This window comes from Alexandromys fortis, unplaced genomic scaffold (genome assembly GCF_014885135.2).
Source record: "Alexandromys fortis isolate MF-2015 unplaced genomic scaffold, M_Fortis_MF-2015_v1.1 scaffold_76, whole genome shotgun sequence".
NCBI lineage: Eukaryota > Metazoa > Chordata > Mammalia > Rodentia > Cricetidae > Alexandromys > Alexandromys fortis.
This window is the reverse complement of record NW_026067997.1, coordinates 5,121,910-5,140,495: the sequence shown is the minus strand read 5'-3', so window position 1 is coordinate 5,140,495 and position 18,586 is coordinate 5,121,910. Positions and strand designations below refer to the sequence as shown.

Sequence of the window (18,586 nt, the reverse complement as noted above, 5' to 3'; positions counted from 1 at the left end):
GAGAGAGAGAGAGAGACAGACAGACAGACACACACACACAGAGAGAGAGAGAGAGAGAGAGAGAGAGAGAGAGAGAGAGAGAGAGAGAGAGAGAGAATAAGCAAATCTAAATAAACATCTTTAAAAAGAGCTTTAAAGAAATTCCAGGAGTTTGTTCCCATGGTGAGGGGTAGAACCGACAGATGGAGACGAAAGAGTGGGGGAAGGAGGGATAGAGAGAGCGAGGGAGGGAGGGAGGGAGAGAGAGAGGAGAGAAGCCAAGTAGGAAGAGGCCTCATGCCTGCTATACAGGAATCTTGTACAGCCCGGCTCTGCTCCGCATTTTATTAAAGCCTTGAGAAGCCTCAGCGCGATGGCTTGGTGGAGGCAAGACCACAGGGCAGGAAAGTCCCGCTAGGGTTCTTAAGGACCGTGCCCTGGGTGAAGCGTCTCGTTCCTTCCGACCTTCCAGGCCCAGCCCTTCACTCACGCGTACACTTCGGCCCAGGAAAACTACAGAGCAAAGAGTTTTCTTCTGGAGGAAGAGAATCGTGGGGATGAGGAGGGAAGCAAAGAGAGCGGGAGGAACTGGGGGTGGGGGGAAGAAGGAGCTGCAGAGAGAACCTGTAGGAAGAACAAGAGGGACCTAAGTCCGTCCGTCCGTCCGTCCGTCCGTCCATGTTGTCGTCATCTGCCCACCCTTTATCCCGCTTGCCTTCACCTTCCAGCCCCTCCAACATGGATCCTCTCTGCAGTAGGCCGAACTTGTGTGGAAGACTAGTCCACTTGTTGTTGCATCCTCTCCTGTCCCCTGGGTTTTTGGACCTTGAGAGCATCTGTTTAGGGATCCCAGGTCGTTGTGCTTCCGCAGCCACACCTTCTTCAGTGCCAGGATGCCAGAGAAGACTGAGAACTCCCAGTTCGATTTGAACATCAGATAAATATGGGTAATTTTGAGGACGAGTCTTCGTATGTCCCATTGATATGTCCCATTCGCCACTTTTTGCTTGAATTGTTAAATCTAAGCCCTTTTAATTCAATATTTTTTACTTCATTTCTGTCCAGCCAGAAAACGGGAAAGGAAAAAGTTCCCACGCCAGGGAGAACAGCCACATGGTCCACTCTCCTGTTTGATCCCCTCCAAACTTGGCACAGGTTCAGCTAAAGGCGAAATCTTCGAGTGATTTGGGGGACGCCTGATGGGAGAAGGAGGGTGCAATGATTTCAGATCACCTAAGCCAGCCATCGGAATTACCAGGGTGAGGTAAAGCAACAGCGCTCTCCTCTCCTCAAGGAATTTACAAGGCGTGCTGAGAGTTAAATAGTAATCGCCCGTTGTAAGCAGTGTTTCTTAAGTGGGGTTTACATTTGGGATTAATAGTAAACTCCTTAGGCCTTACTGACAGCAGAAAGCAGTCGCCCAAATAAACAACGTTTTGATCAGGACTCGGGACCAAACTGCGTCTTCCTAGCAAGGAGCGGTTCCCAACTCTGAAGTCATTTGTAATGTGCTGGGAAGACGCTTTCAAAAAAAAAAAAAAAAAAAGGATATCTTAGATTCCATAAAAGGAAAAACATTTCTCCCTTTTGAAGTAATAAATACCATTTGTAGCAGAACTCCTTCAGTGTGTGTTTCTGAATTATTTCCTGATAATGCTAGGCTTATGGTGGCTGGCTGTGGTGCCTACTGCCTAGTAAGGAAGAGCCTCGTGGAACAATGTGGGTGTGGGCTCCACTGTGCTCTTACACATTCTTCTTGGTACATAAAAACCAAGAATGCCTCCCACTGATTGGGTTACTGTAGACTTCATGGGATGGACTTTCAGGCAAAGCGGAAGGGCCCTCAGATAGTGTGCCACACCGTCTCCTGTTGCCCACTCCTCCTTAGCTTCTCCTGTGGAAGTTGTGGAAAAGGTTGAGCCTTCCCCACAGCACTTCGAGTAAAAATGTGGATATCCTAAGAAGCAGACACCAGGCTGTCTTCCCAGGTCTCAAGTCTTAAGGAAACCATCCCTCAGACAGGAACCCACAACACAGCCTTTGAAAATGGTATTCCACACTCGGAACCCTTTCTTACCTGGCATTTCCTCTTTCTCTGTGTCCCTTTTCTAAGCCCCAGACCTGTGGGCTGAGACCTGCCACTCTCGCCCGGTCACCTGGGGAATGACCTATTGGCACTTCTAATGGGCAGATTCTGTGCTAACACTCGGGGAGCCTCTCAGCTCATCTTCACACCTACGCATGGTCTTTATACGGTGGGTTCCCCCAATTTGTACACAGGAAAATCAGACGAACAGTAAAGGAACCGAGGTCCCCTGTAAGTAGATACTAGCTCCCAGGTAAAATCGTTTGTACAGGAGAAGACAGAGGGTGCGTTTGAGTTTCCTCCCCGCTTGCTACCTAAAGTGTCAATTATAATACATACCCTTCAGGATTGTTCTGCAGGATAAATGAGGAAGGCGGAGACAGTTTCCAGAATGGTCTATAGTGCTCAGTAGGAGATCAGACCACACTTGAGGAAGACAGGTGAGGACACACACCTCACAGAGGAGCGCTTGATATGACTAATGCCCAGCAGCTGGAAATAAAGTTGGAAGGGCAAAGGGACCAAGTCTGTTCAGGACTTGAAAACCTGAGGAGAGGGATTTGTGGAAAGGCATTAACGGCTTTGACAAAATACTTGGGAGTATTTTGTAGGGGCGGGAGAATCAGGAAGGTAAAAAGATAAAAATAAAATGATCCCTCCTCCCTAAGACAATGACATGCAATCCTAACTTGGATTTTATGTATTATGCAATATATTATGATCCAACTTCATAAAACACATATGCTCATACATGTGTAATATAACTTAGAATGCTCGTTACAATGATATTGTATGGTATGCCCCTCCTTTTCACTTCTTTGGCGAGCATTCTTTATCACTAAGCAATGACAGGAAAGGTTAGAGACGACAGCCTACGGACAAGCGGAAGTAGCATACCCGCTTAACCATCTCCCCATCACTGCCTACGGAAGCTTCACGCGTCCCCTGTCAGAAGAGATACTGTGACAAATATCCTCACAGAAGAAGCTTTCACTGCGTCTGCAAAGCTTATTTCCTTCAGATGAATTCCTGAAAGTGCCGACGCCTGGCCAAAGAGTCTGTCCTTTAAGGTCTTGATTCATGTCACCCAGTGTTTCCCAGACTGGTTGTATTTACGTATCAGAAAAAAAAAGTATATTCACACATACGTGGATGCAACAACAATTCCAGAAAAATAGGTCATTAATTTGAAAGAGAGCAAGAAGGAGTATATAGGAGGATTTGGAGGGAAGACATGGAGGGAGAAAATGATATAACTGCACGATAATATCAAAATTAAAAGAAATCGTAAGAATAAAGAAGATTCTAAGGAAATCAACCAAATGTACGCAAGATATTATATTTTACTATTGGCACTAGTGTTGTTTTAAGTGCTCTTCTGGGTAGAGGCTATAATAGTAAAGAGTCTGAACTCTGAACATTTTCGCTACAGCAGAGAGTATAGTTCGACAACACTAATAGACTAGCATATGTGATGTCTCTTTAAGAGAGGATGCTACACTGTTAGCCCTTGTCCATCCTACTTGCGGATACTTTTTCCTATGTGCCGTCTGACTTTTAAGTGTATTTTTAATTACATAATTAGGGGCTGGACAGATGTCTCAACAGTTAGGAGCAATTTTGTTATCCAGAGGACTCAGGTTTGATTCCCAGCACCCTCGAGGAGTTTACAACTCTGTAACTCTAGTTCTAAGGGCTCTGCTGTCCTCCTCTGGCCCCCATGGGCGGCAGGCACACACACTAATACTCAGAGACATAAAAAATAAAAACAAATACATGTACTTAAAAATGTTCCAGATTTGTCTTAAAGGTCACCATTGCTGTGTATCTATTGATTATGGCTGTAATTTTTAAGTTTCCTCTTATGAATTTAATGCTGTTTTATTTAGAGTGTAAATTCATCCTTGCTGATACTTGAAAAGAAATATAATTCTTTGACCCTTTGTGATTTTTTAAATTCTACTTTTCTTGGGGTTAGTATTGTCAACCTCATTTTGGTGAGGCTGACTGTGTAAAATTTGCCTAGGAAATCATTGGTCAAGGTTCAATTTTTTTTTAATATACTGGTTTTGCTTTGCATATAATTTTGTAATTCTTCTTACAACTCTAATTTAATCTTAATTCCATTAAATTGATCTTGCTTCTTATCATAGATCCTTGTATATAAAAGGACATATAAAGAATCCCATGAATTTTCTTATAATGTAACCAGCATTCAAAAGTCAAGAAAGAGCACAGTCCCAGCCAGCAACATGGAAATGCCTCTCATACCCTCTGCTGTCTGAGGTAAGTGCTATCCCAGCTGCTGTCATTGTCACCGTCAATGGCTTTACCTGGTTTATAACTGTGTGAGATATTATGGTTCCCTTCTCCCTTCCCCTCCCTCTTCCCTGCTCTTCTTCATTTGCTCCTCTTCCCCTTCTTTTTCTCCTTCTCCTCCTCCTTCTCCCACTTCTCCTCCTTCTTCAACTTCCTCTCTTTTTCCTCTGTAATCATGAAACAGAAAGAGATAGATCCAGATCTGGTGTTGGCCACCAGAATGGATGGTGTTTCCCTTGTCCTAGTCTCTTCTTAACTAAAGGGATTTCCCCCCTCAGGGTCATGGCTGGAATGAAGATGGGTGAGTATCAATACAGCCACTAAATGTTTAAATTCTTAGGCCTTTCTCTCCCAACCCTCTGATTCCTGCAAACTCAGAATATATGGTACATGAAAAACATAATTCCCAACACATATTGAGAATTAATTAGGACCCAGTCAATGTGTGAGACAGAGGAGAAAGAAATCACTACAGCTTATAAGAGACATTTATTTTTTCTCTCACATTAGAATCCAAAGACCAGGGCTGACTTGAAAGTTCCCCAAAATGTCCTTATAACCTAGGGTTTATCCATTTTTCTGCTTTTTGTGTGTAGATCGTGATCTATGTCCGCAGGATGGAAAACAATAGAATGCTGGGCAGTTGACTGGACAAGGTGCCTAGGGAAGGGTGAAGGGGAAAGGAGTCAATTGCTTTGCACCAGGACTTATGTGTCCTCTGCTTACATTCCAACAATCATAAGAAATTAATTGCTCTACCTGTACGTGAAGGAGCATAGTAAAGAAACTGTCAAAATGGCCAGTCCATTATTACGGGGAATGTTGTTTTATTGTTGGGTAAGAGAAAAATATATATACAGAGAGAAAAAGTAGACTGGTCATGGTGAGGGCTGGGGAAGCAGGAGAGCAGCAGAGAATGGTAGAGATGGGAAGAGATGTGGGACAGTGAGAATAGCCAAGGTATAAAGAGAGTGGGGATCTGAGGTGGGAAGGACCAGAAGGCTAGTGTGGGAGCTTTGAAATGTCTAACAAATGTGAGTGGATGGGGCCTGAGAAAGCTGGAGGCCAGCATGGGCTTTGACACGCAACCATAGCTACGGTCAGTAGAGAGCCAAAGGCAAGAGAAATGACTCCTTTTAGCAGATGAGGAACCCATTTCACAAATTCCTGAGGAATGCTGGTGCTGAAGGGAGGTCCCATGTAGGTTCCCAGCTGCCTGGCTAGCTTAGACCCGAAATAATCACAGAGAAACTGTATTAATTAAATCACTGCTTGGTCCATTAGCTCTAACTTTTTATTGGCTAAATCTTACATCTTAATTTAACCCATTTTCATTAATCTGTGTATCGCCATGTGGCAGTGGCTTACCAGCAAAGTTTCGGCATGTCTAAATCTGGTGGCAGCTTCATGGCTTCTCTTTGACTCCATTCTTCTTTTCTCACAGCATTCAGCCTAGCTTTTCCTGCCTACCTAAGTTCTGCCTTGCTATAGGTCCAAAGCACTTTCTTTATTCATTAACCAATAAAAGCAACACATAGACAGAAGGACCTCCCATACCATGCTGGCTTTTATCTACCTGCCACAGATACTTCTATAGTCCAGCTTGAGTTCATTTCTGGACATATATACTATCTGAGACCTGACCTTCTAGCCTCTTATTGATGATAAGGGTGATGTAGTTAGTCTCTCTCTTCTGTAACTGCTTCAAAGTTGAGTGGGGTCTTCCAAGGGCCCAGATAGGCTGGAATATTCCTCAGAGTCCAGGATGACGAGGGGATTTAGGCAACATCAGGAGACTTGGGAAATTCTGTCAGAAGCACCTGGTTCCATGACTGAATCTGAAGAGACAGGAAGTGGTTGGTCACATTGGCTGGACTGGTTTATATTGGCTTTGAGCCTGTACAGGGCTCATTGATTCTGCGGGACCCCCTGGGGTTAGTGAGGTGAACCCAGCTACAGAGCAGGGCCATAGCTGACTCCTGGATGATGTCTGTCATCTGGGTGGAAGTCTGCTGGGACAGATACAGACTAGGGGCAGAAGGTAAGGAGTTGAGGGAGCCCTTTATCTTGGGTGTACCCTTGAGACTTCCAGGCCTGTCTTGTGGTGCTGGTGGTTGGGGGGCATGGGAAGGAATCCCAAGACCAGGGGAAGAGCCCCACCCCCTCGGTGTTAGGCAATGTGTGGGGAGGCTTAAGCTGTTGGCTGACAGGAGCATTCGTCGGGCAGGGGATCCTGGAGGCCATTTAACCTGTGACAGATGAATCCAAGCTGTGACTCCCTGACGTGACATGATTTTTTTAAAGTTTACAAAAAGGGATAAAAGCGTTAGGTGTAGGGACGTGACTACTGTCTGCACTGAGATCTTCCTTACAGAAACCGCAGTGAACCAGTGTCTGTGAACAGCTGGAACAGACCCACGCCTTTGAGCCATAGCAAAACAAAGCCTGAAAAGTCATTAACATAACAGAAGCATAAACAGTCATTTGCAATAAGACAGAAATTTCTTGGCAGGAAAGAGAGCAAAGGGGAAGAAGAGTTGGAGGACTTAAAAGTTGGCTCTGGGCTAAAGGCATGCGCACTTTTCCCTCCGCCTAGAGGCCTGAGTATACATACATGGAAGCAACCGAAGGGAATTTAAAACTTCGGAACCTCTGATTAAAAGTTTGAGCTTGTGACTGAGAATAGTAGCCAGCGCTTTACCAAGGCTAGATTAATAGCTTATCAGAACTCTATTGATTAATACGTTACAAGTCTGAACTTTGAATTCAACATCATATATAATCTTGACTCTCATTTTCCTCACACCTTAAATCACTTTCTCAGACATGGACAACTTTTATAAACCTAAAACTTTTTTTTCTTTTTAAATCTGAAAACACCCAATCATTTACCAAACCAGACATGTCTCTTTTCCTGGCTATATGAGCAGTCATTGGAAGGCACAATTTACAATGAAGGAATAGTAACAGCTGCATGGTAGCTTGAGTTTGTTTTCACATGGAAACCTGTCTGTGAGTTTGTCTTTCTCGGTGTGAAGCCTGTCAGCAAGGTAAAAACCTCTAGGAAGAGGAAGGCCTGATTTTTACATATGAAACCAATCCAGGCTGGCAAGTAATTGCGTCTCAGCTTCAAAGTCGTTTCATTTTAAGAGACTCAAGTCATTCAGACTTTAAAGTTTTAAATGTTGTGTCTTTAGCAAGTAACATCTCCACCTTTTGCACCCAAAGTGGCTGTAAACCCAGAATGTTTTAGTTATGAATGCACTGGCCAGGCAGTGCAGTCTAGGTGGGAGGGGCTGAATGAGTGAGGTCTGCTAGAGGCTGCTGAACTTTCTGATAAAGCTAGGGCTTGCCAGCAGTGCCACCAGAGAGATCAGAGAAGTATAAGCCAAGTAGAATCTCTATCACTTAAAATAACAGAGATTAATACTAGGCGTGGTGGCACACACCTTTAATTCCAGCACTCGGGAGGCAGAGGCATCTGATCTTCGTGAGTTCGAAGCCAGACTGGTCAACAGAGTGAGTTCCAGGAAGGCCAGGGATATTACACAGGCAAACCCTGTCATGAAAAACAATCAATCAATCAATCAACCAATCAATTAATCAATACGAGAAACTTACCCACTACCTGGACAGCCAGTCTGCGTTCCTCCATGGTGATGGAGATGATTTTGTTGTCCGCAGAAGTTTTCAGACTTCAGCTGCCATACAGGGCAGCATTCCAATCAAAAAGATCTGAGAGATTTTTCTGTTGAGGAGGAACCTGGGAGCCTGGCCCACCTCTAGGTAAGACAGTGTGGAGCAGTCACCCCAGCAGTGTCTACAGTCTGGGCAAGGCCCTAGTGGCAGGCAAGGCCTGGGGCAGTTCTTTGCCCAGTAGTCAAGTGATCACACTCGAAGAAGCTCCAGGTGAAGTCCATCTTCCTTGGAGACAGCGCCAGCCGCTGCTACCAACTCTCAGGGGAAGCCTTTTTCATTCAATACCCCAAATGCCATATTCGGCAGACAGATATCTCTGAGAGGTTTGATGTCCATCATCTAATCTATTACGAATATCTGATCTTAAACCAAGTTTACTTGTTTTTAGTTATTTGCTTCAGGCTTAACCTTGACAACGTACACAGAAGGCTAAAGGTTATCCCTGTAAATTAGTTGCACTCGTACTTAGCCTGACAACAAGCATCATTCTGAGCACATTAAAGAATTTGATCATTTGTACTGGGCAGTGGTGGCTCACACCTTTAATCCCAGCACTTGGGAGGCAGAGGCAGGTGGATCTCCATGAGTTAAAGGCCAGCCTGGTCTACAACAGAACTAGCTCCAGGACACAGAGAAATCCTGTCTTGAAAAACAGAAACAGAAACAAGAATTTGATCCTTTATAAGGAGACTGACCATTAACTTGCATGTCTTCATTATTATTATTATTTATCTTCTCTCTTCTTCTTCTTCTTTTTTTTTTTTCTTTTTGGTTTCTTGAGACAGGGTTTCTCTGTAGCTTTGGAGCCTGTCCTGGAACTCGCTCTTGTAGACCAGACTGGCCTCAAACTCACAGAGATCCACCTGCCTCTGCCTCCCGAGTGCTGGGATTAAAGGAGTGCACCACCACTGCTCAACCTAATTATTTTTGGGGGGAGGGTCTTAATTATCTTTAACAGTTTACAAGTTAGTAACTTTTATAAAACTGAGGTTTTACAGTTTTATCACTATCAAGTTTGAGCCTTAAAATTTTGAAGATCCTTTAGCATCAAAAATAAAACTTTAAATAATATATATAGTTCACAGAGAAACTGAGAACCTTGTTTTTCTGATCCTTTCATAGTGCACCTTTACAGAATATCACAATTTTTTTTTGTGTCCAAATAGCTAAAACTTAACAAAGTTATAAAAGACAAAAAGGCTAGACATACATCTTTAAATTAGTTTTTGTGAGCTTGAATGGACCTAAGGAATTCATAAACCTTATTTATCAACTATATATTGTTCCTGTTCTAAAATTTTGAAGAAGCCTGGTGTTGAACACAGTAAAGACAAAAATGGGCAGGCATATATCTCTAAGTCAGTTTTTGTTAACCTGAGAAGACCTCTACAACCTTAGGAATTTATCAATCTTTTTGTTTGCCTGCTTTATTTTTTCAAGACAGGGTTTCTTTGTGTAGCCTTGGCTGTCCTAGAGCTTGCTCTGTAGACCAAGTTGGCCAAAAAAAAAAATCACAGAGATCTGCCCGCCTCTGTCTCCTGAGTGCTGGGGTTAAAGGTGTGCACTACCATGACCTGGTTAGGACTTTATAAATCTTAACCAGCAAACATATGTTGTTAGTAAGTCATATTTCCATAAGCAAGGATTGAATCCACATTACATATAAGCATATTGTAGCAAATTAAGATTACCTATTATAGAGTTTTTTTTTCAACTATCAAACCTTCTGTTAGAACATTTTATTACAGATTTTACAGATCTTTTAAACCACACCCAGTGAATTTACAAATCCCGAGAATACAGAAAGTTTATACAATGGTCTTACAAATTCTGAGATAAAAGAAAGTTTATATTTTAGCAACGGTTCTTAGGGATTATGAGGGGGTATTTAGAGAATTAAACACCCGTGATTATACTTTGTCATTTTTAAAGACAGTAAAACAAACCTAGAAGAGGAGTAGGAGATAAGCCGGAGTAATCCCTACTGGGAATGGTTTACTGTTCAGCTGGTCTTGAGCATGCAGTCTCTTTTCCCGGGCTCTTCTGTTTTGCTCTCTCTTCCCTCTCACCATCAGGTGCCCTGCCTGACTCAGAGCGGATTCTTTGGAGGAAACTTTTAACAGGCTTGAGTCTGGAGAGGGAAGGCCACATTTCCCAGAATCCGCCTTTTTCATAAAGTAGAATAACATGTGATGATTTTTAATATTATCCATATCCAAGAGACATTTGAATCTCTATAAAGGTGAATTTAGTGATCAGGGGGAGAGACTAGAGCGAGGAGAGAAAGGAGACTCGTAGATAAGACAAGAGCAGGAAGTAAAGAAGGCTGTGAGGGTTTGGAAATCAGGTGCGCCCTTTTTCTGGTCCCTGAGACTGATGGTCTAGTTTCTACAGAGGCTGAGTTGTTCGTAGTGAGACAACAGGATTTTAATGAAGTCTCTGAGTCTGAGGAGGAAAGAGATTCAAGAAAGGAGGCCAGTAGTCTAGTCAGAGCCCATGGAGTTCAGGCTCCAGTGGGCAAGCAAGGAAGACAGAGGGGTCCCAGGAGCGGAGTGAGAGACAACTAGGAAGGGAGCCAGGAACAGAGCAAGGGTGAGATGGGAGAGATTTAGAAGGGTCACACACAGCAGCTCCAACAGAGGAAAGTTTCCAATAATGTCAGGGGAGACAGAGAAAGCTCCAGGAGAGAGCTGAGGGCAGGTTGGGGAAGATCGTACATGTAATATGGTGGTCTCTGTTCTAAGAAGCCATCATCCACCTAAATGCTCTAACTGTAGAATGCCAGGTTAGCTATGAGAGGGCAGGATAGCGTCTCTGCCACATCAGTATCAGAGGTCCTTGTTTTCATCCTGCGTCATGGCAGGAATGATCTCTATAGCCCCTTTCCTAAACTCCCCATCCTGTTACATCAAGGTGGCATGCTATAACATGACATAGGTCCTGAGAGGATGTAGAAGAAGCCTTATGAGGACATATGGTAGGACCGCAGTGTGCTAATCCAAAAAGTAGAACCAGTTGGTACAATAAGAACAGCCCACCTTTTAAAGGCATGCATGTGAATGTTTGGCCATGAGGAGGAAGTGGAAAGAAATAGCAGTCTCTTCGGTTTATTCCATTTTAATTAGGGAAAATATGTCAATTTTTCATAGTACTTCTCAATTCAATCTCACATGTTTTCTCTTCTGTAGAATTCCTTCCCATATTTTAGAAAGATGCTTTTTATGTTTTTTGTTAATAGATGTTTTGGCCCACAGAAGAGAATGTCTTCCCGTATTTTAGAAAGTTGCTCTTCTATTTTTTGTTAATGGATATTTTAGCCCATAGAAGGAATTACACTAGAAATTGTTAATCAAACCTCTAGGTAATTGATTAATTTTTGACCAGAAGTTGAGGGGCTTAGAGTCATGCTTTAAAAGGATGACTTTGTGGAGTATGTTAGAGGCATGGGAGCCTTGAAACCATGACTCTCTACACTTAAGATCATGAGACCAAGAGACCATGAGCATACTCAGAGTCTGGAGACATTAGGAATGGCCTGGACAGCATTGTCTGCAAAGCAGTTTCCCCAAAGGAAACACTGAGTGTGCGTACAATGTTGGACGTCGTAGGGGAAAGGGAGAGAAACTAATCTACTTTAATGAGTTTTGTTCTGGGAGATTGAAATAATGCTATTACCACTGCAGGAATAAGAAACTAACAGGAGGAACTATGACTTATATGAAAATTTTAATTTGGAATGGGATGAATTGAAGAGAAGAACCTGTAGAGAAGAAAACTGGAGTTTTCCTCAACAACCACATAATTTTACACCTGGCTTCTTATCTTTAAGATGAGGAGTTTGTCCACAGTGGACTAAGGTTTTCTGAGGCTACAGCGATGGAGAGAAGCTGAAAAGAATAAAAGGGCCAGGATAGGTTGAAATACTGGAAGTCTTCAAATGAAGGTGACAGATGGAAGATTCGAGTCCACTGGAGTGGCCATGGACCATGAAGACAGTCAAACCATTAGACAATGGCTTATCTAACCCGGATGTCAGCTGTGGACACTCTGTCTTTTGAGTGTCATAGAAAAGCAGTTCACTCTCTTCCTCTCAGAGAGCAGAAAGCTTAGCACTCCTCTCAAGATACCAGGCTTCTGAGGAGTCCTCTTTTTGTTATCATTGTCTCTGTCTCTCATTTCGTGACTCTTCTGATCCTTCCATCTGTCTCGCACCTTGGATTTTACCTACCCTGGCTATATCCCCCTTCTTCCCCCACATTTAATTAAGCATGTGCTGAAGATTCAATGACGATATGAATAGGGGAGAGCACTTCATCATAGCTAACATGCCTCGGAGATACTTCAAAATGGAAAGTTAAAATCACCATTCTTCCCAGGTCATTATTTTATCATTTATTTATTGCATCTTGGTTGGTTCAGACATTCTCCATCTCCCTCTCAATCTCATATCCATGACCGTGGAACCCTCGCGGGTTGCTTTTCCATTCTGACTCCTGGGGTCTTAGCTAAACCCAGTGGATTTTCCCCATAGAACATAACCTGTTAAGATCATGTTCCCAACTAAGTGCAGGGCTGAGGCGAGTGATGAAGGAACTGTTTAAGAGAAGGAACTAAGTTACTTCAGGAAGGTAAGTTCCTGAATAAGTTTTTGAAGACCTTCCAAGGCAATGCGCTTATACAGCCATTGAAACGTTGAACCTTTATTATAATTTCTCAGGTGCCGAGTTAATGAGGTAACCTGCATTTAGATGCTCATCTCCTGAAAACAAAATGGCCAGAGTAATGCTTTCATCTTCCCATCATGCCTCTCTTCCCAGTCAGATCCGATATGTTACTTTAGGTCAAATTTTTGCTCAAAGAGAGACTCTTGATTCAGGAGTGAAGATGGTAATTTGAAAACCCTTGCTAGTACTCAGAAGCTAGCTGAGTTGTCTCCACTTTTTGGTTTCACTATTAAAGGACACCAGACTGAATCAAGGGCCAAATCCCAAGGCCTTTTATTAATTTATCAACTACTTCATAGCTTGCTGTGAGGATGAATCATAGTAATATGTGCAAGCTGCTTAGATCCGTGCCTTGCAGAGTAAGTGTGATTTAAATATTTGGCAGGACTTTCCTATTACTTTTATGTTACTGGTTTCTCAAGATGGAGTCTCACTATGTAGTCTTGGCTAGCCTGGCCCTCTTTATGTAGACCAGATTGACCTTGAACTATTAGAGATCTTCTTGCCTCTGCCTCTAAAGTGCTGGGATTAAATGCATATACGACCATGCCCAATTTGTTATTTCTTTTAGTTTTATGACCCTGAACAAGTAACTCAGCCCCTGAACTTCATCATCCTCATCTGTAAGATAAAGACCATCTCAATTCCACAGAGATACTGCCAGAATTGAAGTGACACACCCACTCCCATACACATAAACTATATTCAACAGCAGTTCTCTGTCCTAAGATACCATCATTATTAGACAATTTACCTTCTCCAAGGAGCTCATAATTTATTGAGGGAAACAGACAAATGAGCACAAATTACGGTTTCAATAATACCTAGGAGCAAGGTAGGCAATGTGCGTGTTTCTGCTTGACTGGCAACAGCGAGTGAACAGGAGAACCTGTTGAGAAAATACCTTAAGTCCCAGAGGAGGTAAGATTTGCCTTAGCTCAAAGAGTGAACAAGAAAGCAGGAAGTCATTTATAGCTAGCCAACTGGACTAGATCAGGGAGCTTTGGCTAGCCTGGAGAGGGACTAGAAACACATAATGAGGACACGTGTCCTCTTCAAAGACAAGCTCATACAACCCTCTTACTGGCCCTGGGACCCTCCTCGATCAGTTCTTCTTTGTCTAGTATCTTGCTCACTTTTTTGCCTTGGCGACTTCTTGGCTAAGCCCAGAAGCTCTTGTGTCCTGCCTCTGAATACTTGTCCACATTTCATCCTTCCTCAACCTTGTGTCCTCTGTGGCTTCTTTCTGTTCACTCAGCCTCCATTTTTCCCTTCCCAACTATTCCCTCCTTTGTCCCTAGTGCACTAAATTCCTAATCTAGTCTTTTCCTGAAAATGATCCTAATATAGGCATCCAGCGATTGGCCTTTGATGGGCAGAATCCAATGCCCCAGTTTCTTCTCCTCTGTTTGCCTCTGTGGCACTTGGTGTTTAGCTCTTTCTGAGCTACAAAGTTGTTGTTGGTTTTGTTTGTTTATTTACTAATGTCACTCTTCTCTACCAGCCCTCTGAGTCTTCAGCGACCTCTTCCGGTTCTTTTTTTTTTTTTTTGCCGAGGCCTAAGTGAAACCTTTGCAGCTCTCTCTCCCAAGCTTCCTGCTGACAATCGGTTATATTCTCTGAGTAATTGTATTCACATCTTAGTCATTAACTGTTCCGCCTAATAAATCTAGTGCTTCCCAAACTTCTGTGGGTTTTGCCTCTTTCTCAAGGTCCAGCTCAGAATTTCCTACCTCTCACACCACTCCTTTGTTGCTCGTGGGTCTCTAAGTCACTGCACCCCAGATGAACTACTATCTTCTCCAATAATGCTGTTTCCTGTATATGGAATTTCCGCTCATACTCCACAGTCTTAAAGCCTTATGAAGGCAAAACAAAAATCCTGCCTCACCCATATCTAACATACTCCCAGTTCCTCTAATTTTTGCTTTCCAACTAAGTCTTTGGTGCTTATCTGTCTTTCAGTATCCAGGGTCCCAATCGGGGTTACTTTGATCAACTTCCTAGCTAAAGCCATTGCTTTTATTCCCCTAGAGCCAGTCTGCCAATACGTGTTTAAATCGGTGTTCTAAGATGCCAATCTAATTAGGTTACATTCTTGTTTTAAAACGTGAAACTATTAGCTGCTGTCTATAAGGATGGGTCTCGGTTTCTTTTCCATGGAGTCTTAAACTGCATCAAAACCATGGTAGATGCCCCTATAAAGCCTGTTTACTGAGAAATGATGCAAGCCCAAAGCTACTTCTGATTCAGCAACTTTAAGTTTATTTTATGCTGTTATAAGTTTAGCTTATAATAATTACATTAAGATCATAAAATATATTCAATGTGAAGGCAGTGATTAGTGAATTCTTAGACCCCTTAAAATGACGATTGCTAGTCAACACCCATGTCTTTAAAGACAACATAAGAATCAGTGAGCTGTATGAGGTCCATGAACCCTTGAATAGTGCACAGAAATGTGTTGCTCCAGCCTTGTTTCCATTCACAATGCCCTTCTTTCCTCTCTGCCCCATTTCTCTCCCATCTGCTCCAATCCCTGTTCTTCTTATCCAACAGGCTTCCCAAGGAGGCCCCTCCTGCCTTTCCTGAGTACAGAACCCCTGCCCTAGCCTTTACCTCCAAGTCCGACAGAACATGTCAGAGAGATGTTTTGACAGTCCCATTAGAGATGCTCCTTTATTCAGCGCGCGTCCTAGGCACCGGAACCCTTTCCCAGGATGGTTCTCGCAATTGTCATCCTCGCTACATTCTGGGACCCCAGGTTCAGAAACTAGGCTTCATCCCTCTGTGTTCTGCTCTGGATTAATTTTATTTGGATCCCGATTCATTGACATTCCTCCTAGGACATTAGACCCAAACACTCATTTCTACAAGTGGGATTATTTTCTAGTCACTAAAACAAATGCCTCCCATCCATATACAATTTATACTTTGAAATGATTTTTGACATTCTGGCATTCTTCATGGCCAAGTCCTTCACTCGGCAGCATCAAAGAAGGAGTGTAGTTGGCAGACCTGAAGTCTAGCTTCATTTACTTCTCCCGCCCAGGCTCTGGTCGGGGTGTAAATGGACAGCGAAGAGCCAAAAGGCAAGTGGCCAAAGGAAGACCCACAACCTAGACGCAAGCCTGTGAAAAAGACAGATCCACAGAAGTCTACTATCGTCTCAGAAACTAGGACCTGCTGGCTCCTACGGCCTCCGAGCGGGGAGCCGCTAATGCTAGGTATTAAACATGAGGCGGATTTTTCGTGGCGTTATGGACAAATTTGTAAGGGCGAATGACTCACACGGATCTGTGAAATAAGTAGCTCGGGGGAGAATATGGGGAAAATTTGTCCTTGGCAAGATGTTCCACTGAAGGCAGGCACCGTGTGCAACATGGAAAAAATTAAAATCTCCTCTGTCTGTCCAGACAACTGCATGGTCACTGTGAGAACAGCAAAGCGGCCGTCATGATTGAGGAAACGTAGAAGAAAATTCAGCAAAAATAAATAGCAACCTAGGAGTTCTGAAGAGCGTGCTCAAGAATTAAGCCTTAAGGTCACCTCTGTGGGGACGAAAATGAGCATCTTTTTGACTAGGTGAAGAATTATTGCGGGCCATTAAAAATTTAAAGCCTCCTACACCCAGTAGCCTTATGGGCGTGAAAGCTGTTTTGCCAATCTGTGTTCCATCTTTTGGCAAGAAATGTGACCTGAACTCAACTGTCTATTTATGTTTTATTCAAAATTCCCGACTTCATGGGATAAAACTTGTCGGGCTTCCAAATTCAAGTCGAAAGAAGTTAAGATCCTCATTGTGTACAAAGCGTGTCTGTCCAGCGGAGCTGGTGTTAATTAACTCTGACATCCCTAAATTCATTTTGCATATTCAGTGGTTGCTCTGAAAAGCTGGGTCTAAAATAACAAAAAGCACAGACAGTCCCATTAAGCAGGATGCAGGCAATACATAGTTTTCCTTGGTTTGCTCCTGTTACCAATCAAACTTGCAGACGTGAGACCAGAGAGTTTCTGACAGTGAGTCCCGCAAAAAGATAGCATTCATTTGTTTTGGCAGAGAGCTGTACTATTCTAAGAAAGCAGCTGTGCATGGCAGAGTCCAACGTTATAACTCAAAATCTGTCCCGTCTCGGGATTCATGGGACATTGGGTTATAACTTTTTAGATGGAGATGAAGCAGATAGAAGGTCACATCCAGAAAGGACAGTTAAAATACCGACTCATAAAACCCTTTATGGGTAGTAAAATGTTTTCAATTACTAAAGTGAAAATAATCTAAAAAGCAGTTGACTTTTCATTGTTTTTGTTATTATATATTCCTACCATATTGGTTGATTGCCTCTCTGAAGGTAGTTTTCCAATGGGAGCTCATGCATATATTTAAATCTCAAGCCAAGAAGTTGATATTGATAAATTCTCATGGGAGATTTCCAGGTTAAGTTTGACAAATACCCTATTTAAACAGAATATTTTGCTCAGGGCCCTGGATGTAGTTGGTTGTGTTTTCCTCTTAGGCTCTTTTGGGGATCCTGTCACCCAACTCCCAAATAAATACACGGAGGCTTATTCTTTCTTGTGAATGCCCAGCCTTAGCTTGGCTTGTTTCTAGCCGGCTTATCTTAACTTAAATTATCCTATCTATCTTTTAACTCTGAGCCGTTACCTTTCTCTATTTCTGCACACCTATCATCATTTCTTACTCCGTGGCTTGCTGTGTAGCTGGATGGCTGGACTCTCACGTCCTCCCCCTTCTATCTCAGATTTCTCCTCCCATATACTCTCTCCTCCTGCCAGACCTGTCTATCCTTTCTGCCAAGCTATTGGCTGTTCAGCTCTTTATAAGACCAATCAGGTGTTTTAGACAGGCAAAGTAACACAGCCTCACAGAGTTAAACAAATGCAACATAAAAGAAGGCAACACATCTTTGCATCATTAAACAAATGTTCCACAGCATAAACGAATGTAGCACATCTTAAAATAATATTTCCCAACACTTGAGTTCATTCCCCAGCACCGAGAAAAGGAAACTATACTCTTTATTTAATGGAATCTTTTGGATATAAAAGAAGCCAGCAATACAACAATTTTTCACCTGAGCCCGTCTTAGATAACACAAATGTAACCTTGGTTTAGTCTGTGACTTGCTCAGTGTGTGTGTGTCCATGTCCCAGAAGGATTCTATGTTAGAAACAGAGACAAACACATTTATGTCTTTCTATGGTGTTGAAATTCATTGACTCACAATGAACTCACCAGGTGCAGTAGTTTCTTTGGTAACAATCTGCCAAGTAGTCAAGATTCCCTTGATAGCTGCCAAAGCTAATGCAGGTTCTTTTATTGCAAGCTTAATTGCGAACATTAACTCTCATCTCGCACTTTCCGCATCACGGAGCAAATTCCTCTCCACGTACATACACACTCTTTCTAGCCAAGCACTCTACCTACCTGGGCTATATTTTCAGAGGAGAGAAAGAGAGAGAGAGGGAAGGAGGAGGGGGGAGTGTTACACAATGGGTACAAAGGGCTAAAGAGGTCCCAGTGGAGTTGAAGGAGCTGCAAAGATCCTGGAGAGAAAGAAGCAGGAAGCTGGGAGGAATGCACAAGGAATGTCTGTGGTGGGGATTTAGATAATGAACTCTGCTGGAGGCCTGCAGCCAGAGTCACAGGCTTGAAGGGAACCGCAGGTCGAACTGAGCTGTAGAAGTAAGAAATGGGAGTGTAGGGGTCACAGAGGCAAAGGGCAGGTCTGGATTGGTCTAGACAGATGAACGGATA

The 18,586-nt window shown here is 43.0% G+C and overlaps 1 long non-coding RNA gene across 1 annotated transcript; it reads right to left on the bottom strand.

Annotated features, from left to right (window-relative positions):
- Window positions 1–55: 55 nt before the first annotated feature.
- LOC126512588 (uncharacterized) lies at window positions 56–7,944 on the bottom strand. The gene is made up of 4 exons (XR_007595092.1): window positions 7,834–7,944; window positions 5,753–6,222; window positions 2,405–2,611; window positions 56–1,175 (listed from the first exon to the last, which is right to left on the bottom strand). It is a non-coding gene; the product is annotated as an uncharacterized lncRNA (long non-coding RNA).
- Between the last annotated feature and the right edge of the window lie 10,642 nt (window positions 7,945–18,586).